The sequence below is a fragment of the Delphinapterus leucas genome, chromosome 15 (genome assembly GCF_059928025.1).
Source record: "Delphinapterus leucas isolate spDelLeu-1000000601 "Yukka" chromosome 15, BTC_Dleu_Yukka2, whole genome shotgun sequence".
Classification (NCBI taxonomy): domain Eukaryota; kingdom Metazoa; phylum Chordata; class Mammalia; order Artiodactyla; family Monodontidae; genus Delphinapterus; species Delphinapterus leucas.
The window spans coordinates 67582155-67609324 of record NC_143143.1 but is presented as its reverse complement, the minus strand read 5'-3'; the positions used below and the strand labels follow the sequence as shown (position 1 = coordinate 67609324).

The 27170-nt window shown below is 43.1% G+C and overlaps 1 protein-coding gene across 2 annotated transcripts in view; it reads right to left on the bottom strand.

Moving 5' to 3' along the window:
• The window catches only part of RALGAPB (Ral GTPase activating protein non-catalytic subunit beta), a 101751-nt gene extending 90924 nt beyond the window's left edge, over positions 1-10827 (bottom strand). The window contains exon 1 of one of the 2 annotated variants that reach the window (XM_022592422.3): positions 10507-10827. The gene's annotated coding sequence lies outside the window, so the exon portion shown is untranslated. Of the gene's footprint in view, positions 1-6266; positions 10481-10506 lie in introns of those variants that run through there. The other variant, XM_089896865.1, reaches the window with a different exon arrangement.
• Positions 10828-27170: the final 16343 nt, after the last annotated feature.

Genomic DNA, 27170 nt, shown 5'->3' with positions numbered 1-27170 from the left:
TGTGCTCCACAACAAGAGAGGCCACGATAGTGAGAGGCCCACACACCGCGATGAAGAGTGGCCCCCGCTTGCCACAACTAGAGAAAGCCCTTGCACAGAAACGAAGACCCAACACAGCAAAAATTAATTAATTAATAAACTCCTACCCCCAACATCTAAAAAAAAACAAAAACAACACATCCTTGCAACTAAGCCCATGTGCTGCAACTACTGAGCCTGCATGCTGCAACTACTGAAGCCCACGCGACTAGAGCCCGTGTTCCACAACAAGAGAAGCCACCGCAATGAGAAACCCGCGCACCTCAACGAAGAGTAGACCCCACTCGCCACAACTAGAGAAAGCCCATGCACAGCAATGAAGACCCAATGCAGCCAAAAAACAAAAAAATAAAAGCACGTCCTTTCCCACTGACCTGAAATACCAATTTTGTCATATATTAGACTCTCATTTATATAGGAATCTATTTACAAATCTGTTCTGTTCAACTATTTGTCTGTTCCTATGCTAACGCCATATCGATTTTTAAAAATTAATTTTTATTTTTGGCTGCATTGGGTCTTTGTTGCTGCGTGCGGGCTTTTTCTAGTTGTGGCGAGCGGGGGCTACTCTTTGTTATGGTGCACGGGCTTCTCATTGTGGTGGCTTTTCTTGTTGCGGAGCACGGGCTCTAGGCACGCGGGCTTCAGTAGTTGTGGCTCGTGGGCTGTAGAGTGCAGCCTCAGTAGTTGTGGCGCACAGGCTTGGTTGCTCCACAGCATGTGGGATCTTCCGGGACCTGGGCTAGAACCCATGTCCCCTGCATTGGCGGATTCTTAACCACTACGCCACCAAGGAAGTCCAGCCATAATGATTTAAATTCAGTGGCTTTATAGAATGTTTTAACATCTGAAAAGGAAGCCCCCTTTACTTTGACTACTCTTTTTCAAAACTTTATCAGCTACTCTCAGGCATTTACTCTTTTATATAAAAGTTATGATGACTTTATCCAATTAAAGAAAAAAACCTTGCCTAAAATTCTAATTGAAATTGCTTATCCACGTTCCCAGTTTTACCTTCTATGGCCACTTTCCCACCCCATCCTCCAAGCTATGACCCAAAGAACTACTGATGATTGCTCAAAACCGACAAGTTTGTTCATACCCTGTATTACTGCTCATGCTGTTCCCCACCTCTTTCCACCTTACGAAGTCTTCACACTTCAAAGCACAGCTCAAATGTCCTCTTTGGTAAAACTTTTTTTGACTCCTCCAGTCACCGCTCTTCACCAGCTCTGAGTGCCTACTACAGGCTATTCATATTAAGCTTCACGTTTGGTTATTCGTTAGCTTTGTAAAGATATCTTCACCACAAGTGTGTCAACCTCTTTTGAGGGGAAGCCTCACTTCCTGAATCTTTGAGAAGTCCTTGGCACACAGTGAATACTGAATGTTTCAGAATGCCAAGGTTTATCAATGGGAAGAAGGAAGATGTTCCCTTTATGCCACTGAAGGAAGTCCAAAATTTTGCATGTTGTATACATATAAAAATTGAAAATGTCCATTTGCTTTAAGCTATTTATTAGTATAAAAAAAGTAGTTGGATGGTTTTCAAATATTCAAGGAATATTTAAATAATATTTAGCAGCCATTTCGGATAATACATTGTTGGAGGGAAAAATATGTTTTAAGGAAAAAAAAAAAGACAAGCTAGCTCTCAAACTCCACTGTATACATAAGAATCATTGGGGGGGGGCCCTTTGGTTTAAAATGTAGATTTCAAAACTCCATCCCTAAAAAGCTCAATTCTGTAGGTCTGGGTTAGGGCCTGGGAATTTGCATTTTTAAGAAACAGCTACCACCCTTCCCAATTCTGAAGTAAAGACAGGAGTATCTTTCTTGAAAAAAACTCTATGAAAGACCAATCAAAACAGGATTAATAGCTCTTAAATCCTTCTTAAAATTTTTAAAAAGTTTTTAAATGTAAGAGATTTAAATTCTTCAAATCTATTAATGTTTAAATGATTACATGGAAGAAAATGAAATAAATGCTTCAAGAAACATGTAAGGTAGGGACTTCCCTGGTGGCCCAGTGGATAAGACTCTGCGCTCCCAATGCAGGGGGCCTGGTTTCAAACCCTGGTCCAGGAATCAGATCCTGCATGCATGCCGCAACTAAGAAGTCCGCATGTCGCAACTAAAGACGCCACGTGCCCCAACTAAAGAGCCCACATACTGCAACTAAGACCGAGAGAAAAAGTTGAACTAAAATATTTAACACATGTAACAGAAAAATACAGCTGCTAAATTTCAACAGAATACATAAAAGACAAAAAATAATAAGACAAAGATGTACCTTATAATTACAGTTGTCCCTTGGTATCCACGGGGAACTGGTTCGAGGACCCTCCAACAATACCGAAATCACAGATGCTCAAGTCCCTTATATAAAAGTATGTGGCATATAACCTATGCACATCCTCCCATATACTTTAAATCATCTCTAGATTATTTATAATACCTAATACAATGTAAATGCTATGTAAATAGTTGTAAGTACAATATAAATGCCGTGTCAATAGCTGCCTACATACAGCAAATTCAGGTTTTTCTTTTTGGAACTTTCTGGATTTTTTTTCCCCAAATATCTTTGATTCATGGTTGGTTGAATCTGCAAACGCAGAACCCACTAACAGAAAGGGTCAACTGCAGAGGCAAATTAAACAATGAAGAGAAAATGAACACTGGAAACAAACATAAAAAAAAAATCAAAGAAACACAAAGTTAAGTAACTAAGGCATCATTTTGTAAATATTAAACTAGCAAAATGAGTGATAAAAACTCACTCTGATTTAGGAGGTAAGGCCAACAGGACACACTCAAGAGTTTAGGGCAATGATTTTCAATTAAAAAAAAAAAGGACTGCCCCCCCAGGGTATTTTGGAAATATTAAGTGCACTTTTGGTTAACGCAACAACTGGGGCATGTTACTGGTATTTATGGGCAGATCCAGGATATCTAGACATCCTGTAACCCAGGTGACAGTCCTGCACAATGAATAATTTTGCTACATTTCACCTGACTTTCTAATGTCTGCCAGAAAATCATTCTGTTCTTAATTGTCTAAGGCTAAAAATCTAACTTCATTTTACTCATAAATACAAAATATTTTGTGCTATTTTAATATACACTTAATTTTCCAGTAACACAATTAACCATGCAAACCGAGGAAAGATTCAACTTTTTTATGTTTGGAACCTTACCATACCAAGAATTGTTCACCATTTCAGAACAATCACATCACCAAAGGCCATACCTTTTGTGGTGTCTGAGTTGTTAATACCACACACTGCTGTCAGGAACACAATCACAAGAACTACATGCTACTTACTTAGCCCTTATTTCAAAATGTCAAATATAAAGTGCCATATCACTGTCTTACTTCTCAAGTTATAAGTAGACACAAGCATCTGACCATTTTGTTATGTCCTCTAGTATAGCTCTACCTGAGCATTTTTACCGAAATACCAATTTTATTGGAAAGATAGTAATTTATGGTTTTCATTTGTTATTGTTAGTTTCACAGATTTTTTTTAAAATTCTATGTGTTGGTAGGTTATATATTATCTGTTAATTTCAGGATACTGAAGCAGTCATTACCAATATTAGGTCTGGGAAGGATGAAAACCTCCAGTCTAGGAAACCAAACATGGGGTGAAGTGGGTAGGGTGCACATTGGGGCAAATTAGAGAATTAAGGTTCTCTTTAAAGGACACAATCACTACTCAGTCCTAGCCAACTATTACCTTGAAGGAATGTAGACCCCAGTGCTGTCTGATAATCCAGTTTTTCAAGAGACACAGAAAATCTGGACATCTCTGTGAAGTCCACTCCTTAAATGTTGGCAACTAATTCAAGTTTAAAAAAAAAAAAACAGGATGTAAGCTAAAAAGAACTCACCTATGGGTCAATTTACGCCTCTGATCAAAGATAAAGGCATATGCTAGTTTTGGTAACTGAATTAGCATGATTCTTGTGGAGGGAAGGTAGGGAGGCATACACTATGAATGAGCCATTGCTGCCCTGAAAGTCACCCTAACCCACCTCTGCTCCAGGGTCTGGGCTTATAACCCAACTATGGAAGTCCTATAACTTCATTTTGTTTCATGTTTGTTGCTCTTAGGAAAAAAGAAGATGAGGGCAGAGTGTAATGTCACAGATTCGGCAGGGTAAGTCCCGTTGGGTCCAGTTTTGTCATTGGCCAGCCTAGACTTAAACATGCAAATAAGAACCTCCTCTTGCTGTTGCAGCTCAGGCTGTCCAAAGCAACCCAGAGATCTCAGAGAACATCTGTAGTTTCAAGAACCAGAATTGTTTCACAGCCTAAGTCCTCCTGGGCAAAGATGTTCGTATGTGCATCAACCTTTCAGGATAGCACCATGGCAAAACCCTGATGGGCCTTGATTGCCTAGTCCACTTGCCATGGAATTGTTTGTAGCTCTATCCTGCCGATAAATTGACACACTTGTAAGGCACCTCAGCCTAATGCCATTTTTCTAACCATTCACCCAAGGATAGCACGAATGTTTTGCCAATACATAGTGGGAGACATAGTGATATCAGGTGCTTTGACCCAGTAATACCACTTAATTTATCCTGATAAACAACTCAATAGAAAAATGCACGAGGCATTCATTCACTGTAGTGAATTGCACATAAGATGGGGAAGTGATCAGAATTTAACTGTCCATCAATAATGGAATACCTTCACAATTAGGGCATATTAACTCTATATACTATAATGTAGCCATTAAACACAGAGATGAGAAGCATGAAAACAAATAGGAGACTGGTTAAGAGCCAGGACTCTGGAACTAGACTTCTTAGATTCAAATCCCAGTTCCACCACCTGCAAGTTGGAAAATCCTGCAAAAGTTGCTCTATCTCTGTGTCTGAGCATCCTCATCTGTTAAATGGAGATAACAGTAGGGTAACAGCCTACTTTGGAGTTGTGATTAGAGAATCAAGACATGTAAGATATTTGGTCCTATCTAGTCCATAGTAAGCAATCAACAAACGATAGCTCTTATGGAAGAAGAATACTATGAATCATCAGATTGGAGATTTGAAATTAACTTAGTAAAAACTGAGGGCAGAGAATGAGAGAAAGTTTAACTTTATCATAGGAATAATACAAAAGGAAGTGAATTCCTATTAAAGAAATTTGACGGAAGTATCTAAGACAGGCTGAAGGGACAGCAGGAAAGCAGACTCCAGTGTCTCTAATATATTGAGAAAGGCGAGGGCAGGAAGGATGGGAACATTGCAGGGAGGGTTGGGCACTGTGGTGAGATACTGAAGTCAGATGGTTGAGAGCTTTGACTGCTGTGTTAGGATCCTATGAGTCTCCTTCCCAGCTAGGCTCTGTTGGCTATCAACTTGAGCTGCGAGCAGAGAAGTCTCCACTTTCAATACTCCAGAAGTGACAGGAGGAAAGCAAAGATGACAGTGCTACCCTGCAGATCACTTAATCGCCTTCCCAACTCTGCATGTATCCATTTTCTAGGTAATCTCTGGATGTTTCTACTATCAGGTCACTGTGTGCTGGGTAACAGTTTATGACTTGTAGGTACTACCACAAAGTAACATGAAGGTTTGGTCTAACTGACAAACTACCAAAATGATCAATGCAGTGGTAGACACACTAAGACCACAGCTTGGCATTAATTACATCAATTAACTCAGCCAATATTTATTACATGCCTTCTATACACCAAGCACAGGGACTATAATAATGAATAAACATCGTCCTTGCTCCCAAGGAGCTTCGAATCTAATTACAGAGAACAGGTTTTTTTTAACTTTGTAAATTCGTACATCAGTCATTTCATTAAACAAACATTTATTAAACACCTGCTATGTGTCAGGTATTGTCCTAACATGTAGGGAGGCAGATATGAATAGAACACAATGGCTGCCCAAAAGAAAGTTTCATAGTGAAGAAGACAAGAGAAATCCATGATGAATAAATCCATGATACAGCAGTATTCAACATGGTAACTGACGTGATGAGTTACGAAGGTGGCATCCTACAACAGAAAAACTATTGCAGATCTTGCTTGATAACAATGTACCTTTGCATAATTGATCATTTTCAAAAAGCTTTCACATATTATTTCATTTCAGTTCAATAACAAGCCTAGAAATTTAAGCAAGACAGATGTCACTAGCCTCTACAACTTGCTCAGGGTCACATCAAGTAACAGTAGAGCTGGGACAAGAAACTCCACCTCTTGCCTCGAAGTCCAACGCTCCTTCTTTTGTTCTGACTCCCGTACCTCACCATATGACCTTGGACAAGTCACTTGGCATTTCTTTGTCATAGTTTCCTCACCTGTAAAACAGGGAGAATACCTGCAGTACCTAGCTAAAGTGACTTAGGAAAAGGATCAAATAAAACAACGTAAGTCAACATACTTTGAGCTGTACAAATGCAAGGTACACACTATCAGGCATGCCTTGTTTCTCTTAGGAAAAATAGGGTACAGGGTGCCAAAACACTGAATAAATGAACTGAGTAAATAAATGCTGGATTTTAAGGTGCATAAGTGCATTCAAGGTCATCCATATAACCTTTACAACTAATAAAGGCAAAAGGAACATATTTCATATTTCTGTTGTAGTCCTATTGACCCCCAAGGCAAATATCAATCAAGCTTGGCCAAAAAGGAATGTATTCACCTGTGCACCAGATTCTGTTAAGGAGCCTATCAAACACCTGAGTTACAAGAAAAGGAGACAGGTTTTGCCTGCATTCCTCCCCAAAAGTGAAAACAGGTAGTTTTTGCTAGTCTGTCCAAAAAAGTATGGATACCCTGCCTGCTCCCACCCCCACCACAGTTCTCATCTTTTATGCCTCAGACTTGCTCTAACACAGCAGCCATAACCACATGTTACTTAAATTTAAATTAAATTATAAATTCAGTTCCTTAAACTAGTCACATTTCAAGTCCTCAATATCACATGTGGTTAACTGCTACCACATTGGACAGTGCAGACATAGAACAGTTCCATCATTGTAGAAATTTCCATTTGACAGAGCTGCCTTAGATACTATACTTTTACTTTTATTACAACCCTGACTAGACTAGAGATTCCTGAAGGAAAGGGGCTGTGTCTTATTTATCTTAATATCCCCAGTTTATATAGCAAAGTACATGTCATACTACAAGCACTCATTATATATCCAACTTAATATCTCAAACATAGCAGACTACTCTGTCCACTTCCCCCATCCCCAACACACACACACACACAACAACAATAAGAAACAAGACATCCTCTCACATGAGGGGCATGAGGGTGGAAGGGGATACTGAGTCCAGAGGAAGGAGACCTGCATTCTATTCTTAGATGTGCTACAGCCAACCATGTAGTCTTGGGCAAGCTACCTATTTTCTGCATCTAAAACTCAAACTCCATGTACCTTAATTCTAAAACGTTTAATCGTCTTGCACCAAAGAAAATCATGTATTCTATCGAAAAGCCCTCTACACATGTCAGGGAACACATCTGCTAACACTGATGGGTACCTCAAATTAAAAAGAATCCATTTCTAGGGCTCAGGCTATCATGATTAGAGTCATTTTTGGTCTTTAACTGAGCATGTGTAGTTTTCCACCTTTTCTGGGGGATCAAACTAGAGACTTAAACCTCAGGCTTGAAGATTGAGTTTCTTCCATGTGCTGAGGCCAGAACTGGATACTCTGCCCATATCTGATCAGAGAAACAAGGGCAAGTTTCTTGAGTATCTGCATTTAACATAAATTATCCCATCAGTTTCTACATTAGCCTTAGCCTAAAATTTGAGTAAACAGTACAAAACAGAACCAAGAAAACTCTTTCTATAACAATCTGTATGATGTAAAGAATGTCATTACGTGAAATGTGTTTCTTATTCAGTCCACATACTTTACCATATTTAACTACTATAGAAAATATTTATTGTCCAAAAACCTCTTCATAATGACCTTCACACGCATACTCACTCACTCACTTTTATAAACCTTACATGGTTTTAAGACCAGCCAAGAACAAATATAATCTGAACTACCGGGCTGCCTTCCTTTATAATTTGTAAATATGTTGGGCAACAGCAGTTCAGGCATTCTGTAATAAATCTATACTAAGTTTGTCAATTCCTCTGACATCAAGGTTTTAATCTTTATTAAGTACTTCTTAAGTCATCTCTCCTGGTAACAGGATGAACTACTACCAACAGCACTTCCATCTACTAGCATTTACCAAGTACCAGCAAGGTAACAACATTTAGTGGATGACAACTAAACACTAGTTTGGATGGCACAGTGTTTAGTAGGGAACACATGCAAAGGCCTAAGGGCAATAAAAAGGTTTCCACTACAGAACTGATTGTATCTGACTGTGATAAAACTAGATATTAAAAATCAACCAGGCTTCCCTGGTGGCGCAGTGGTTGAGGGTCTGCCTGCCAATGTGGGGGACACGGGTTCGAGCCCTGGTCTGGGAGGATCCCACATGCCGCGGAGCAACTAGGCCCATGAGCCACAATTACTGAGCCTGCGCGTCTGGAGCCTGTGCTCCGCAACAAGAGAGGCCGCGATAGTGAGAGGCTCATGCACCGCGATGAAGAGTGGCCCCCACTTGCCGCAACTAGAGAAAGCCCTCGCACAGAAACGAAGACCCAACACAGCCATAAATAAATAAATAAATAAATAAAATTTTTAAAAAAAGAAAACATCATGAAATCTTACTATATGACACCGTATGGTAAGAAGTCATTAAATAAAAAAAAATCAACCAGTGTTGACTGCACATAGTTAGTCTTCCCTAGTGTCTCGCCAGTTGTAAGAATTCAATGTGTTTATTTAACTGCTGAATGAAAAGTTAACAAACCTAACTAGAGTATTTTCAAGCAAAAAGCACAAAACTCTGTAGAGCAAGAACTACCAAACACCTTTTGCAAAGGTGGAAATAGAGAAGAATCGGTTTGCAGCATGCAGTCTGTGACATAAAAGGGACACAAACATTCCATTCAGTAAAACCTTTGTGAGTCTCTATGTCAAAGAACTAGGAGGAATACGGAGATGAGAAAACATGGCTCAGTTGCTCACAATCTAATAAAACACAGAAATACAACACAGTAAAATCACTGGTAAATTCCATTATGATGATGCTAAAGAGCAAACAGGAAAGACCCAAGGTGGTTGGGAGTGAGAGGTGTGAGGGTCACAGAGGCTTCTTGAATGTTGGGAGTTACGCAGCCAGAGATGGGAAGAAAAGGCTACCTGCATGTGTGTAAGAAACAGCAGAAGTGTGTGTGTCTGGGCGGAGCAGGGAGAAAGCACAGAGGACAGATTAGGCAGAGAACAGCATATTCAAACAAGACCCAGAGATCAGAGACACTATAACCATGAGTACTGTGTATCCAGGAAAATTGCAAACTAACAGTTTTGCATGAGATGCACGCACTTTAAAAGGTCCAGCTGACTCACAAATCCTGCAGAGAAAGTTACTTCCCGCCCCCAACAGGCTTTCACAAGGTGTAGTAGTCCGTGGGCCTAATGAAAAGATCTCTGCGGGTGGAAACTGCATTTTAAACAAACTCCCAGAAAATTCTCTTACACACTTAAACTGGAGAAACACTGAAACGTTTTACTGAGATGCAGAATTATCTACAGTAGCAGTTCCCAAACTTTGCTGCACACTGAATTCATGTGGGGATCTTCAAGAAATACTGCTGTCTGGCTTCCCCCACCGACCCCACTCCCAAACACGGTGATTTAATTGGCCTGGCTCTGCTACGTGGGCATCAGGAATCTTTAAAAGCTGCCCCAGGTGATTTCTACGTGCAGCGAAGTTGGAGAGCCACTGACCTAATTGTCAACAACTTGAATCTCGAGTCAAATTTACCAGCTCCGTGACCTTGGGCAAAGAAGTCACCTAACCATTCAGGGCCTCAGTTGCCTCATCAGTAAGATGGGGATAATCATCCTCCCTTATCGGACTGTTGTGAAGTTAGATGGGGTGGACGTAATGGTCTGGCACAATGGCCGGCGTATAGTAAGCGCTTAACAAGGGCTGTTTATTCTCATTATTAACTCTTCCTCCTCCGACAGTCACCGTGCAACGGGCAGCATCGTCCCCACAGAGCGACAGCCACTCGACCAACCTTTCTGCCGGACCAAATTCTTCGCCAGAGTTGTCTAGCTCCGCTCCAGACCCGCCCCCTCCCCCAGGCTGCCAGGAAAGAGCTTCGCCCGGCCGGGGCAGCTCTCAAGGGCCACCCCGGGTTTAAACAGACCCGACAGAAGCCGCCGACTCCACAACCAAGCTCCCACGGACCCCGTGGGTCCCCCCCCAAAATGAGATGCGCTTCCGAAGGGCCCCTGGAGCCACCGGGGCCGAGAAACAAGGCTTAGCCATCCCTAGACCGCCTGGAGGGGAGGAGAGGGGAGGGTCCGGTCGCGACGGGGAGGGCCGCCCGGTTACCTGAGGCGACGGGCGGGGCCCGCATTGCTGGGGCGGGCGCCGCCGCCGCCGCCGCCGGCCGCACTCGGCCTTCCGCCTCAAGCCACCCGCGCCATAGGCCCGGCGCTTTCGCTGCCCCGGCCGGCTGTCCTCAAGCGGTCGCTCCGTCCACCCGTCAGCGGCTCTCCCAGGGCGCCCGGGTCGACGAAGGCCACTCGGGCCGGCCGGCTGGGCTCTGCTCAGGCAACTTCCGACTGCCAGGGGCGGCAGCGTCAAATAACTCCCCGAGCCTAGAGGATCACTGCGCGTGCGCGGCGCGCCTGATCAGAGACTTGTGTGGGGCCGAGGCGGTGGCGTCAAATAATTCCCAAGACACGGAGCCGGAAGCTGCGCGTGCGCAGCTATCCCAGGTCGCCGCGCGCGGGGTATAGTCCCGCCTCCCTTTCCGGAGGAGCAGGAGGGGTGAAGTGACGGATTCGCCTACATCATCGCAATACAGGCGTGGAGGCGGTCCACATGCGTCCCTATGAAACAGTTGGGACTCTGCCTGTTTTTGATGCGGACGGAGTAAGGGTCTTCTCTGCAAGATTCTGGCTCCCATTCAGGTTCTAGGAATTTCTCACACCATTACAGCACCCTTCCTTTGAAATGTTGTCCTTTACCCGCCGCCCCCTTATATTGATAGCATTATGAGCAATGTTCAGTTCCAGGCCAGATGTGTGTTACAAAGATGAATCGGACATCAGATTCAGAGCCTGTCATTAAGGAGCTGAGTCTGATATAGGCGATAAGACATTATTAATAGTAGTAATAATAGCAAGAGCTACCGGTTTGAGCACCTACAATGCACCACACATTTCGTAAACAGTACCACTTCCAATCATTTGGTTTCAACTTCAACGAAGAAAATGATAAATACCATTAGAGAGATACAGCTCAAGTCCCTTGGGAGTGTAAAGGAGGAAACTTGGGCTGAGAAAGAGGAGGGAGAACCTGGCCTTGAGACTGTCCTTGATATTCAGAGAGGAAGGGATCAGGATAGTAGTGCTGAAGTCACGGTGTCTGAAAAGAGCAGAACAGAGCAAAGAAGATGCTGACTTCTCCTCCTTACCCTCAGTTAGAAGAGACCATGGAGGAAGGAGTGACAAGGGAACTGGTACCCTCATGGGAAAAAATAATAATAATAAGAGTGTTTCCTCAATATTTTGTCTCCCCCCACACACACACACATACATACCCAGGAAAGTAACTAGAGGAGAGAAAAGGAAAAGGAAGAATGTTCCAGGACAAGAACAGGCTATATCCAGGATACTTTGTGGATCGAAGCAATACATTTCAATTAAACGCAGTGTGGCACATGTTGTAAGAGGCTCTCAATATTTATTCCAATCACGTATCCCTTGCCTTTCCAAACTACAGAGGCTGGAAAGCAAAGCACACAGTTCCCCCCTTCCCTTGCAGCTAGAAGTGGCAATAAGACAAAGTCCTGGCCAATAAGATGTAGGCAGAAGTCCCAAGGGACAGCTTCCCTTCCAGAATAAAAAGAAACTCTTTGGAGAAGTTTGTGACCTTCACTCTTCCCCTACTTCATGCTTGGAATTAAGGCACAACACCCGGAGGTGCAGCAATCATCTTGAGACCATGAGGAGGATTGTGCTAAGGAAGATGAAATAAAAGGACAAAAGAAGCCTGGTACCTTAGGTCATACTCAAGCAGCTGCACAAACCCTGGACTGCCTTCCTGTTTTATGAGGGGGAAAAAAAAATCTTTTTTAGACCACAGTTTGTCAAGTTACCTGTTACTTTCAACCAGACTCATTCCTAACATAATAAATATGGAACATCTGTAATATGTCAGACAGGTAAGGAGCTGATAATGGAGGTGATAGCTTAGAAGAGCAATGGGTGACGGGAACTGGAAAAATGACAGACACAGAGGACTGGGGGGCTGTCAAAGCTTTTAGGGAGATGATGAAAGTACATCTATCTCCCACCTGATGACTTTAATTCATTCCTGAAAATTCTGCCTCTAAGTGAAAAGCTGATAAATGAAAAATATATATATTTCCATTATTTTTTTTAATTTTATTTATTTATTTATTTTTGGCTGCATTGGGTCTTCGTTGCTGTGCACAGGCTTTCTCTAGTTGCAGAGAGCGGGGGCTACTCTTTGTTGTGGTGCGCAGGCTTCTCATTGTGGTGGCTTCTCTTGTCACAGAGCACGGGCTCTAGGCATGGGCTTCAGTAGTTGTAGCACGTGGGCTCAGCAGCTGTGGCTCACGGGCTCTAGTGCACAGGCTCAGTAGTTGTGGCGCACTGGCTTAGTTGCTCCGTGGCATGTGGGATCTTCCCGGACCAGGGCTCGAACCCGTGTCCCCTGCATTGGCAGGTGGATTCTCAACCACTGCACCACCAGGGAAGCCATTCCATTAATTTTAATGGGAAAAAGATAGGTGTTCAATTCCAACCCAAGACACCTAAATATTTTTAACAGACAAAAATGTAGCAATGGAACAATGGAAACAAAAATCATATAAGCAATAAATAAATAATTTTAAATTAAGAATATGGCTTCTGTGGGGGGGAAGGATATAGGGGGTTTGGGATTGATATGTACACACTGCTATATTTAAAATGGATAACCAACAAGGACCTACTGTAGAGCTCAGGGAGCTCTGCTCAATAATATGTAACAACCTAAATGGGAAAAGAATTTGAAAAAGCATAGATACATGTATACGTGTAACTGTATCACTTTGTGGGACTTCCCTGGAGGTCCAGTGGTTAAGACTCTGTGCTCCCAATGCAGGGGGCACGGGTTCGATCCTCGGTCGGGGAACTAAGATCCCACAGGCCACATGGTGTGGCCAAAAGATAAATAAATAAATGAAACTGAATCACTTTGCTGTACACCTGAAAATAACACAACACTGTTAATCAACTATACTCCAATATAAAATAAAATGCTAAAAAAAAAAGAATGTGGCTTCTACGTAAAGAATGTAATGTATAAGGACTAATGTACTGACCAAGAAGACAAGATTTAATATTAGGTGAGGGGTGGTGGGTGGAGGAAAGATACAAGTGAGCAGTCATTTTTTAAAGGTGATATTATATTTCTGCATCTTTTTCTTTTCCAATTTTTAAAAAATTTTTCAGGGTTTCTCTTAAACCAACATAAAAATAAAGTTACAACACACACAAAACACCTTGAGGGAAAATTAAACATCAGAACACTTTGAAACATATGCGAAAAGTGTGCATGCACAATAGACTGAAAAGACATATGCAATGCTATACAGAATAAAACATTTGGATTCTCCAAACAGGGCACAATTCAAATCTGTTCTACATTGTAAATTCTCACTATAAAAGTAGAATGAATTGGGGAATTGTCTTCATCTGAAACTGTACTGTCAGAATAATCACTTTGTATCATGTACCTAATTACTGTGTATTAAAAGGTATTGCATTTGAAAAACGAAAAAAATGGAGCAGTTGTATCAACCTTATGTGGCAGACGTTTTTCCTGAATTGACCTCACCAATATATATAATCCATCCCCCAGTTCTTCTTACAATGTAACCAACATCTTCCCACTGAGAGATGGATCTGTATTTCCTCTCCTTGAGTCTGGTTGGCTGCTGTGACTGTTCTGGCCAATAGGGCAGAAGTAATGCTTGGTGACTTCTAGGGCTAGGTCATTAAGAGGATTCGGCTTCCACCTGGCTTACCCCCTTTTGCAATGCTCACCCTCAGTACCCAGTCACCATACTGGGAGGAAGCTCAGACCACATGAAGAGAGCATGTGGAGATGTTCCAGCTGACAACCTGAGACAACCTGTCTCAGCTGACAACATCAATGGCCAGACACGTGAGTGAGGAAGGCTTCAGATGATTCCAGTCCCCAGGCTTCAAGCCAACTCACCTGAAAGCAAGCAAAGTAGAGATAAGATAACCCCAGCCCAAATAGCAGATTCATGAGCAAAATAAATATTGTCATTGTTCTAAGCCACTAAGTTTTGGGGTAAATTGTGTGGAACCATAGTAAATGGAACAGTTTTCAAAAGCCATAATTGAGAAAAGTGTTTAACTGAACAAATGTATGAAAGGTATGTCATCTGTAGCCAGTTTTTTTCCTTTTCTTCCTTTTTCAGTTGTGCAGAACTAGCTTGGTGTGGATAATGGTTGAGAAGATCTACTTCTATTTCTCCTGAACCTAATGCAATACTAGCACAGTGTATGTGCTCAATGAACATTTGTTGGATGGGTGGGTGAGTGGCTGGAAGATTCATTGGCTCAGTGTTAAACCCAGTTTCTTGCTGGACCGTTAAGTCTTAGTGAATAATATCCAATGGTAGAGGTAGAAAATATCAATTAGATCTAGGTAAGAGGTCCCCTGCCCCAGACCTTTTGCCTCAAATGGTACTGCATTTTGGATTGGTATTCCCCAAAATTTTCTGAGTGCCCCTCCAAGGCCACCAATGCCATCTTGGCCAGGTGCCCCAATCCAGACCAGGTCCCATGTGGGTCCTGTTGGCCATAAATTTCTACCTTGAAATCTTATAAGTCTCACTTCAGTGGTTGGGGCTGGCCAGAGGTGCCGTCTAGGAACAGCTACCCCGTCCCAGACCATGTCCATCCCGGGTGCGTCTCATTCTCCATTTCTTTTCTTTGAAGAACTCTTCAACCCTCTATCTTACCCCCACCCCTCTCTCACTTATGTGTGGGGTTGCCCAGATGCCCTGAGATACTCCAGGACTCATGTTATGGAGCCCCATAGCCAGCTCTGGTTCCAAGAGGACAGCCAGGCAAGGACCTCACTCTTGCTATCGGATACAGTAGTTCTTTCACCCTTTGTGCAAGATTGGGCTGCGAAAATAGTTTTAGTATGATTTTGATGATTCTCACTCACTTTGGAACCAGGCTAGGTTTAAGATTGTGAGCCATCAACAATGCATTGCAGACGCTTGAGCTGCAAGTGTGGACCCAGATATTGGCTTGCACTTCTCTGTTCAGACCACAGTGCCCCTCTAACCTACTGAAGCCATGGAAATGGGAGAAAAGGGCAGCAGATGTCCTTTACTCTGGGTGTTCTGCTGTCCCTTCCCCAGCTAGCCCCCAGGGTGGTCACCTCATTCCCTCTGGCAGAAGCAGCCATGCCTGTTTCCTCCAAGGACTTTTGAGATGTTGATCTGCAATGCCGATGTGCTCTTTCCATCGAGGTACTTTTCATGCCTCCAACCAGTGTAATGACATGGTGCTCTCATCTGTCTTAAGCCATGGAGAACAAGGGATGGATGTATCTTGTACGAAGGGGGCCACTCTTCTCACTCTGCTCACGGGCCCCTTTCCTGTGCTCCCGCTGGTGTGGTGTGTGGAAGGCAGGACTGTGGTCAGCATTGAAAGCAATCATAATTCAGGAATGCAGTGATTATGGCCTAAAGAGTTCAAGATATGTAGTCGAAAGGAAAGCTTCACTAGTGTTAGCTTAGTCTGAGTGAAGAGAAGACAAGAACACAAAGTTGAGGCTGAGGGTTCTTTTGCCCCTCGAGAGAGATCTGTCTGGGCAAAGGGGAGTTCTGGGCAGAGCTCTGGCCCCTGAGGCTTCTGAGAAGGAGCTGCTACCATCATGACAAGCATGAATTTCTGTACATGAGCCCCTGTGGCAAACTGGTGACACCTACAGACCTCTTCTCAGAGTCGTATTTTTAAATGCATCAAATGAAATATGTCAGATTGCAAGGGAGGCCGATTATATTAAAATAAAGCTATTAGAATATTTTTTAAACCTGCAATATGGTGATATATGTGCCTCCTTAGTAATGCATTAAATAACAAGATCTAGCAGCAGGTCTTATAAGTACCATAATTTTGAAGTAGTTGTGAACTTGAAAGATGTTTTGAAATGTCTACAACGACTCCAGCATGATGTGAAAAATCCATGATTTGTATTGGCGACAAAGTCAAGGTCATGCTAATATTACCGTGATTTGTTGCTTACATTAACAATTAGAAAACATGCGAAATTTCAGTCAGAGATTAGTGAAAATAAAGATGTAATTTATTCCCATGCAAGTTCACAAACCCTAGGTTAAGAAGCCCTTCAATAAATTCTGATAGACCTGACAAACTGTGTGGCAAATTCTAACTCACTCAAAACTATAATTGAGGGGCTTCCCTGGTGGCGCAGTGGTTAAGAATCCGCCTGCCACTGCAGGGGACACGGATTCAATCCCTGGTCTGGGAAGATCCCACGTGCCATGGAGCAACTAAGCCCATGCGCCACAACTACTGAGCCTGCGCTCTAGAGCCTGTGAGCCACAACTACTGAAGCCCGCGTGCCTAGAGCCCGTGCTCCACCACAAGAGAAGCCACTGCAATGAGAAGCCTGCGCACCGCACCGAAGAGTGGCCCCCGCTCGCCGCAGCTAGAGAAAGCCGTGCACAGCAACGAAGAACCAAAGCAGCCAAAAATAAATAAATAAATTTATTAAAAAAAAAAAACAAAACTATAATTGTTCCCAAATAGGTAGTATGTAGACCCTTAGAGAGGGACCAATGAGCTCTAGGAGCCAGTAAGGGATTCCCAAGAATAAGTTATAGCAAGTAATCCTATAAGGTTTTTGTGATAGAATCAGAGACTAATAGGTTGGGAAGGCCTGTGTGTAACCATATTATGCCTGAAAGGCCCTTGACCCAAACCCTCATGATGTCTTTTTAACTGAGATAAAGAGATGTAAGCTGGGCAATAACGCAGTTGGTTGACTGCCTAGAGAGTTCAGTCAGTCTCCAAAGGGTCAAAGCCAAGCTGGAGAGTGTGTTCCAATAGCATCCTAGAGGACTCAGCCCTAAGCTCTGGCTGAACCAATAGTTTCTTGCAGAGACTTGGGTGAGAACCTAGAAAACCAGCTGAGCCGATTCTCAAAAGACACGAAGCCCCGAGGCTTGGTGAATACTCTGGATAGCAGAGTCCAAATCCAAAGCGATGCTAGGAAGCCAGAAATAAAAATGAACAGAATTTCTCAAGAAGGAATTTAATGAAGATGGATGCATTGGGATTGACATACATACACTGTTGATACTATGTATAAAATAGATAACTAATGAGAACATACTGTATAGCACAGGGAACTACTTAATGCACTGTGGTGACCTTAAGTCATGGGAAGGAAATCTGAAAAACAGGGAATATATGTGTATGTATAGCTGATTCATTTTGCTGTACAGTAGAAACTAACACAACATTGTAAAGCAACTATACTCCAATAAAAATTAATTTAAATAAATAAAACCAGAATTGGAAAAAAAGAATAAAATTAGTTAAAGAGAGAGAAAATATATATTACCAAGAAACAGAATGAAATATTGACTTCAGAGAAAAGACTTGTAATAAAAAGAGAAATACGGTCATCTCAGCAAATATAGGCTTTTGTACAGTAGATATGTAAGCATCTCTTTTGTCCCTTTTCTGTTTGTTCATCTCTGCTTTTCTCAGACCTTAATCATAAAAATGATATCACTAGGTAACGTTTAACCTAACTTCTGATTTTTGCTTTACTGAATGTACACAATGCCTTGCCTAACCTGTTGATTCCTTTCCTGGATTAGAAGGAGTAATAATGAAGAATTAAGTAGTTAAAGAATGACTTACTATCTACCCCTAGCTTCCCCTTGGTAAACTTGCAGGCAGACCACGCAGGCAGGAGAGCACCCAGAGGAAGATCAGAAGTCAGCAGGTCTGCACGCAATGGAAAAATGACAAAGAATATGACCTCCTTAATATTTAACTGCGATTATTTCCCCTTTTTCCCTTTAAAAATTGTCATGGCTGAGCAGAATCTTTGGAGTTGTTCTTGGCACATGAGTCTACTTTCTCCCCAGATTGCTGGCTTTCTGATTAAAGCAACTTTCCTTTCTACCAAAAAAAAAAAGAGAGTTCAAGTCATGATTGGAAGATGTATTACTCCACATTTACAAAACAATATTGCAAATGATAAATTTAACATGACCAGAAAATAAATCATCATTCTTATTTTCCCGCATACTCTGGGTAAGATTTATATTCGTAGTTCTCATCAATGAGGCACAGTAAAAATCTTTGAGAGAGTCCTTGGAAACCAGTATGTAGGGACCACCGCCATGGATGCTGCAGCATCATGAGTAATGTATGAATTGTAATGTAATATATAAGTAAAGAAATGTATTAGAGAAATACAAAGTTAAGAAGATCTATATTGCTTCAATACTAACAGGTTCCAAATGGTGTACCTTTTTTTGCAGTGGGAAATAAGAAACTAAGCAAGAATGGCACATTTTACAATAAATAACATGAAGAGATGGTTCTTGGAGTTGAAGAGGAAGAGATTGTGTCTGGATATTACCAAGAATCTTCACATGCACTGACAGGACAAGAAATAAAGTCTCAGTACCTCTTCTCTACCCATTATCTAAATCTTCATCAGTAAATCACAACGCTCCACATGGGGCTCATGAATTTTTTTTTTTTTTTTGGTCGTGCAGCATGGCTTGTGGGATCTTAGTTCCCCGACCAGGGATGGAACCCAGGCCCTCAGCAGTGAGGGCACAGAGTCCTAACCACTGGACCACCAGGGAATTCCCCTCTGTAATACATTTTTAAGAAAACTGTTTATATAGACAGGGGCTATACAAAAAATATTTGCCAAGGCCTTGCACATACTAGGACTGCCTTGGCTGGTGTCCTCCTCTTCTCCCTATAGGCCCCTTGAGCTCCTCTGAGCTCACTTCCCCCACTCTTGAAAGCACCATTTTCCAGGCAGTCTTAATTGCCAACTTGGGCCCCCACTGGAGTGGCTGCCCCAGAACATCCCCTCCAGTCAAAAGGTCCAAATCACACATACATCTCCCGCATGGATGGAGTGTGCCTACTCTTTTATTTTTAATACCAGGAAATAAATTTAGTGACCAACAAATAAGGACAAGCCACTGAGAATGGACGGATGTCTGAATGCCAGGAGCAAAGGCTGTCACTACATGTCTATTCTGAGACCTCAATACACTGCCCTGTTTGCTGGAATCCCCGTTAGGTAGGCAAGATCAACCTGGATAAGCAAACCCTCCATGGAACACCTTAACAACTGGCCATTTGGGGCAAGTTAAGGGGAAAACTCAGGCTTTTAGCGAGGATGCATTGGCGACGGAAATCTAACTTATACTTTAAAAAGAAATATTTATTGGAAAGCTTACGTCATCAAATAAGGGGAGGGCAGAGGTCAAGTTGGGCCTTCAAGACAACAAGCACAGGGGACTGGAATTCCTCTGGGACTCCCTGTCCTGCAGCTCTGCCTCTCCCTATGTGTGGACTTCTGACTCCACACTTATTCTGGTTTTTTGCATACAGTTAGAGACATACTCTAGGTTTATCCCAGGCATGTCTCCATCCACCTTCCACTGAAGGTAGGCAGGTTTGCCACATAGGGATGTGCACTGTACCCCTCCTGGGAGCCATTCACATCATACTTCATAGCTGAGAAGCAGAGATGCTGGGGATGCTTGGTTGAGCCCATGCCATAGAAAATGCTTGACTGAAAGAGAAGGGTAGGTTTTCTTAGTACATTCTTCTCTGGTGGGGAAGGGTGGGCCTCAACAAGCCCATTCCAAGGGAGCTCAAGGAATCCCACCCTAACCGTTAACGATCTCCCTGGTAAAGCTGCCAGGGAATAGCTCAAAGAATCGGCACTTTGAAGCTTTGTATTCCCAGGCTTGATCACCTCAAGCAGAAGACAGCTAAACCTATGAGAGCAGAACCCACACAGGGTCTATTGGAAGTGGCGAGAGTTTTACAAGGAGGTGGCACATTCTGAAAAAGGGCACTTAAAGGCAATACCTGTGACGTTGGAGCAAACTTCGTTACTTAGAATTTTTTATTTTAAGAAGAGGTTAAACCTATATTCTTGTGTACTTTTTTCACTGTTGAGAAGCTGTCTTTCTTGCATTTGGAAAGGACAGCTTTTTAAAAAAATTATAAAACTCTTGCTCCCAAGAAAACAATGTCTTTAGCAGATCTAAATCAAAGATAACATAAACTCTGGTTTCCCTCAACACCTCTGATGGATATCACAGCTGAAACTTATTTCACAAAGCTAGGGTGGGGAAAATATCTCATCTCTTTTTTTTTTTTTAATTGAAGTGTAGTTGATTTACCATGCTGTGCCAATCTCTGCTGTACAGCATAGTGACTCAGTTATACACACATATATATTCTTTTTTATATTCTTTTCCTTTATGGTTTATCACAGGATTTTTAAAAAATATTTATTTATTTATTTGGTTGAGTTGGGTCTTATTGCGGCAGGCGGGCTCCTTAGTTGTGGCATGTGAACTCTTAGTTACAGCATGCATGTGGGATCTTAGTCACCTGACCAGGGATCGAACCTGCGCCCCCTGCACTGAAAGCGCAGAGTCTTAACCACTGGGCCACCAGGGAAGCCCCTATCACAGCATCTTGAACATAGTTCCCTGTATCCCTTTTCTCTGTAGAATCGAATAGGAACTGTTGTGTGCCTCCATGTTTCGGAACTGGTGGGCCATTCAATCTCAGTGGTTCACTGCGGTTCTGATTCCCTCAGGCTTTTGCTAAAGTCCTGAAGGAGTGCCCAAGGCCATAACACTGGGGAGAAGCCCTCTGAACTCCTGTCCACACTGGTCAGTGGAGGTAAGTCTCCTGTGTGATGAGTCACAAGCTCCCTTTACAGTAGGGAATTTCTCAATGAAGGCCTTCAAAGTTATAAACTTCTCCTTATGTACTGTTTTAGCTGCATTCCACAAGTTTTGATATACGGTATGTTCGTAATAGTTCAAGTCTAAGTATTGTCTAAAGTTTTGTTTTTATGTGTCTTTATGTTATAGTCATATTGTAATCTATGTGATACTGATGCATTGGTATTTGAGACTCGCTTTGCAGCAGATAATGTGGTCATCATTTGTAAATACTTCAAATGTGCTTGAGAAAGAGATATACTCTCTCACTGTTGGGCAAAGATTTCCAAATATGTTTTCTTAAAAATCTATTAAAATCAAGCCTATATTCCAAAGACTAGAGTATGGAAAGAAAAAATAGTAACTTTATAGTGGGGAAGTCTGGCAGCTACCACCTTAACCAAGTAATCAAGGTTAATATCACTGGTGATAAGTCATGTCATATATTCCGATAGGATGTGATAAGAGGGCCTTTTCACCTCTCTGATATTCTTCCCCCAAACCCATAACTCCAGTCCAATCATGAGAAAACATCAGAAAAGCCCAAATTGAGAGACATTCTACAAAATATCTTACCAACACATTTCAAAACTGTCAACGTCGGGACTTCCCTGGTGGCCCAGTGGTTAAGAATCTGCCTGCCAATGCAGGCACGGGTTCAATCCCAGATCCAGGAAGATCCCACATGCCACAGAGCACCTAGGCCGAGGTGCTCGCGAGCCACAACTACTGAGCCCGCGTGCCTAGAGCCCGTGCTCCGCAACAAGAGAAGCCACTGCAATGAGAAGCCTGCGCACAGCAACGAGGAGTAGCCCCCCACTCGCCGCAACTAGAGAAAGCCCGCGCGCAGCAACAAAGATCCAACACAGCCAAAAAAAAAAAAAATCCTTTCAGCCTCTTATTCCAACCACTACTGCAGTGACCTTAAAAAAAAAAAAAAAGACTCCGTGCTCCCAATGCAAGCGGCACAGGTTCGATCCCTGGTCAGGGAACTAAGATCCCACATACTTAGCAGCCAAAAACAAAAACAAAAAACTGTCAAGGTCATGAAAAATAAGGAAAGACTGAGAAACTGTTGCAGATTGGAGGAGATTAAGGAAACATAATGACTAAATGTAATGTGGTATTCTGGATTGGATCCTGGCACAGAAAATGGACATGAGTGGGAAAACTGGTGAAATCCAAACTGAACTTGGAGTTCAGTTAATGGTAAGGTACCAGTATTAACTTCTTAATTTTAACAAATGTGCTTATTAGGGGCACCTGGGTGAAGGATACATGGGAACTCTTTGTACTAGGTTTTAAACTTTTCTGCAAATCTAAAACTATCAAAATAAAAGGTTTATTTTTAAAAGTCGTCTATTGTACTGTTCAAATTTTCTAGTAAAAATAAAGCAAGGGAAAAAATAAAGGGGGGGGGTTCTGTCTCCACTTCTCCAAACACTTCTACTTTGGAGCCTTCTGAAGTCCCCAAGAGAAGGAAACAAACACAAAACTTGGCCATCTTCTTGATATGGTGCAGAAGAACCTTCAATAAATAATAACAAAGGTCAATAATTTAACAATGAGGTAGGGCATTTGCTGTATCAAGAGTTTTCATACATCACTCTGTTTAATCTTCACCACATCCCTCTAAAGGAGGTAACTGGGGCCCAGACAGGTTGAAATTTGTCACCCAAGTTTCTGGTTGGGTTGGACCAGATCCGTGCGACTCCAAAGTTAGCGCTCTCCCAGCCACTCCAGGCTGCTGCCCTAATCCTCAATGGTGCATGCCATCCCCACTGGCTGTCTTAGAGCTCCTCCCTGCATCCCCCATGCTGCTTTTGCACGTGGACCACTCCTCCTTTGCCCAGTTAATTCTACTTCCTCCGGGATAACTTCTCTGACCCCCAAAGAGGTCAGGTGGCCCTGTTGAATCTCACAGCACCTGTCATTTGTCCTCCAAAGCATTTCTAACAGTTTTTAATGATTTCTTCATTTGTGGGTTACTTGTTTATCATGATGGGATTGTGAGCTATCAACTGTCTATGTTCACTCGTGTGTGTTCCCAGTGCTTACTTAGCACAGAGGCTGGCACTTAGTAGGTGCTCAATTAACAAGTAGTAACTGACTGAATGAACACACTCCCAGCACACTAAGGTTAACTCTAGGAGGTGGGGCTTACGCTGGGCAAGCACTACGGAACTTGGCATCCTGCCTCCAGTAGGTTCTGGAACATGATGCAGGGATTCCATCCGGCACACCTGATATATACCTGGCCCTGCTCTGCCAAGATGGGGAAGAGGGATTCCAGGGGATGGGGAACCCAGGCTGGAGGAGCTTCTTTACCAGTTGCAGCAGCCTTCCTGTAAAGAAGGCATCCTTGCAACACTCTTCTTTCGTGGAATTAGCCTCGAACCCCTCATCATCTAGATCTGTGTGCTGTCCAATAAGGTAGCCACCAGCCACATGTGCTGTAAGCATAACCAAGATGTGCTATAAGCATGAAATGTACACCAGATTTCAAATATTTAGTTTGGGGGAAAAATATAAAACATCTCAATAATTTTTATATTAATTATATGTTGAAATGAAAATATTTTTTGATGTAGTGAATCAAATAAAACCATATTACTAAAATGTATTTCATCTGCTTTTTATTTCTTTAACGCAGCTAGTAGGAAAATTTTTCCTTTTTTCTTTGCGGTACGCGGGCCTCTCACTGTTGTGGCCTCTCTCGTTGCGGAGCACAGGCTCCGGACGCGCAGGCTCAACAGCCATGGCTCACGGGCCCAGCCGCTCCGCGGCATGCGGGATCTTCCCGGACCTGAGCACAAACCTGTGTCCCCTGCATCGGCAGGCGGACTCTCTACCACTGCGCCACCAGGGAAGCCCGGAAAATTTTAAATTACATGTATGGGTTTATATTGGACAGTGCTGTTCTAGACTGTACACTCCATGAGGCCCCTCCTCAGCTTTGTTCAGGATTGTGTGCACAGCTTAGAGCAAGGCCCACACATAGTGACTGTTCCATAAATATCTGGAAATAGAATTTATTATGTATATACCTGTATGTGATCCCCATGAGGGCAGATCCTGCTTCTCAGCACAGTGCCTGACAAATCTTTTTCCATGGACAAATAAACCTTCATTCTCCCAGATGGCCGTTCTCCTGGCTTGATTATACTATACATAAAACTCCCACCAGCTGCCTCACCTCTGGTACCAGGCACCAACTTGCTGATAGGATCATAGCCCTTCTGACCCTAATCCTGGTTCTTGGGCCACCTCGGTCATACCCTGCCAAGGTTTTTTCAAGCTTAGGAGACCTAGGATGACTCCTGCCTCAGATACAGCCGTAATGAGATGCGCACTTGATACTTTGGCGTTGGCTGAAACATGCCTATCGTCTCTGTACATGTCAGGTTCACAAGTTCAGTCCTCAAGACTGGTGATTTAGATGGGGACTATTTTAGGAAGACTGGATAATAGGCCATAATCTGAAACAGATGGAGGGAATAGTAAAATATCCTAATTTCCAGTTTCCCAGTACAAACAAGCATCTGACAGCCTCGTATGCTTGTGCTATTTATGAAATCAGCCTGCAACATTTTTTTTTTAAACATCTTTATTGGGGTATAATTGCTTTACAATGGTGTGTTAGTTTCTGCTTTATAACAAAGTGAATCAGTTATACATATACATATGTTCCCATATGTCTTCCCTCTTGCGTCTCCCTCCCTCCCACTCTCCCTATCCCACCCCTCCAGGCTGTCACAAAGCACCGAGCTAATATCCCTGTGCCTTGCGGCTGCTTCCCCCTAGCTATCTACCTTACTACGTTTGTTAGTGTGTAGCCTGCAACATTTTTCACTACTTGATACACCAGGAAATGGTAAGCCAGCTGAACCATTCATTGGAAGGGAGACAGGTCCCTTCATTTCTCTGAGCTTTGGTTTCCTCATTTATAAAATGGAGAATAATTAAGTCTACCTCACTGGTTGTTGTGAAGATTAAGTGAAGTAATTATATATACAGGCTCACTTAGTACAGTGCATGCAATTTAATAAAAGTTCAATCAATGGTAGAGATGATTAACACCAGCCCCACTGGGACGTCTGCAAATTTGCAAAGAAGTATTTATGGTGTCACGTTAATAGATGACTGATGAGTCTGTCATAATGACATTTTATATTTGTTCTTCATTTTAACTGTCAACAAGCTAGACACGCTCGTTGAATAAAAATAAGTGATGTGTACAGAGCACTCAGTGTGAGGCAGGTACTGTGTTATGCATTTAACAAGCATCATCTTATTTCATCATTACTATTTGTGGTAGGTCCTATTCTGATGGTCAAACCACAGAGCCAGAAACCGAGGCTCAAGGAGGCAAAAGAATGTGCTCCAGGCCCCACAGCAATTAAGGGACATCAGAATTCAACAGGCTCTTAATGGTTTCTCTAGGTCGCTTCCTAATGCAGGACGAGTTAGGTATCCTGGTGACATGCCAGTTGTAGTCATGGGGGCAGAGGGGCCTCAGTGAACTACTCCTGGTACCCATGGTCGAGGCCACCACTGGCTTCATCCCTCATCCTTCAATGCAGATTGAGCTCCTCGCCTGTGTCAGCCACTACACTGGTAAGTAATACCCTGTAGGCTGTTATGAGCAGACTCATTTAGCTCCCTCTACTAATGGTACAGTGATGGTGTACGTAACTTCTCTTAGAAAAGGAAGACGAGAATTTTGGTCACTTGGCCATGCTTATAAGAATTCAGGGAAAACTGAACCCCAGGCCTTGTAGCAAGTGCTGCTCAGACTCCATAGCCAGGCCTTGTATAGCAGCACAAACATGGTTTGGAAATTGGAATCTCATCCTCTCCCTGTAAACATTCTAGAAATGGTTCTCTTGCCTACAACAGGAGCTCAATGCTCTGCACCTCTGGACTCTGCTGTTAAAGGGACTTAATTCTTCCATCTCTTCCTGTTTTTGTTCCTGCAACCAATCACTCAGGCTCTTGACACGCTAAAAACTCCCCAAGAGGAAAACATGCCTGGCTTGGTTAGCACTGTTCTTGGTCCTAGACCAGGTCATGGGTTAGGCCTGCCCATGGGTGATGGCACCGAGTCCACCGAGCTGTGGTCGGGGGCTGGGGCGAGAGGCTGCGCGCTGACAATGCAGAGCCTGCCCTCCAGACGTGCACAGCCTGGCCTGACTAGCTAATCCCAACTTGATTTGGCTGCTGCCCTCACCATATGGCAGACGTTGCTAATTAGCCGTGGCCCTGCAGAGGCCTCAAAGGTGTCTCGCTCCCCCAGTTCCCTGGGCCTGGTATCCCAGAGGGAAGATTCCTCCCATCGCTGGTCCGTGCCGTGATGGAGACTGCACAGGATGCCATGAACGCCCAGAGGTGAGAGCTCCTCCCTCTACTCAAATCACACCTCCTAGGTGAGGCCTTCTCCATCTACAGATTCAAAGGCCACGCCCCCTGCTTGTCCCCAGACTTCCTGTCCTGTTTCTCTGCTTGACTATTTTTCTTCTCAGTCCTTCTCTAGCACACTAGACATTTCAGTACTTTGTTTATGGTATGTCCCTGTCCTCTAAAATGGAAGCAGCATAAAGGCAGGGGTTTTCGCTCTTTTGCCTTCTTTTATTGATCATTTCCTAGAATTGTGCCTACCCAAAATTGAACTTGATGTGAATGGAAGGAAGGGCAGGGGATCCAGTCTGGGTGGAGGTTTAGCAGTGAAGGCTTCCTACAGGAAGTGACACAAGCTGAGTCAGGCGAGCATCTGAAATGGAAGGGGCGTGCCAGGCACACAAAACGCAGGCCAGGAAAAGGGCAGCATGGTCAGGAACCTTACGTCGTAGCACGGCTGGGGCCTATGGTGCTTGTGGGGCGTGATGTGTGAGATGCGGGTGGACAGTAGACCATGGTCACAGGGGAGGGCCCTGCGTGTCTACCCTGG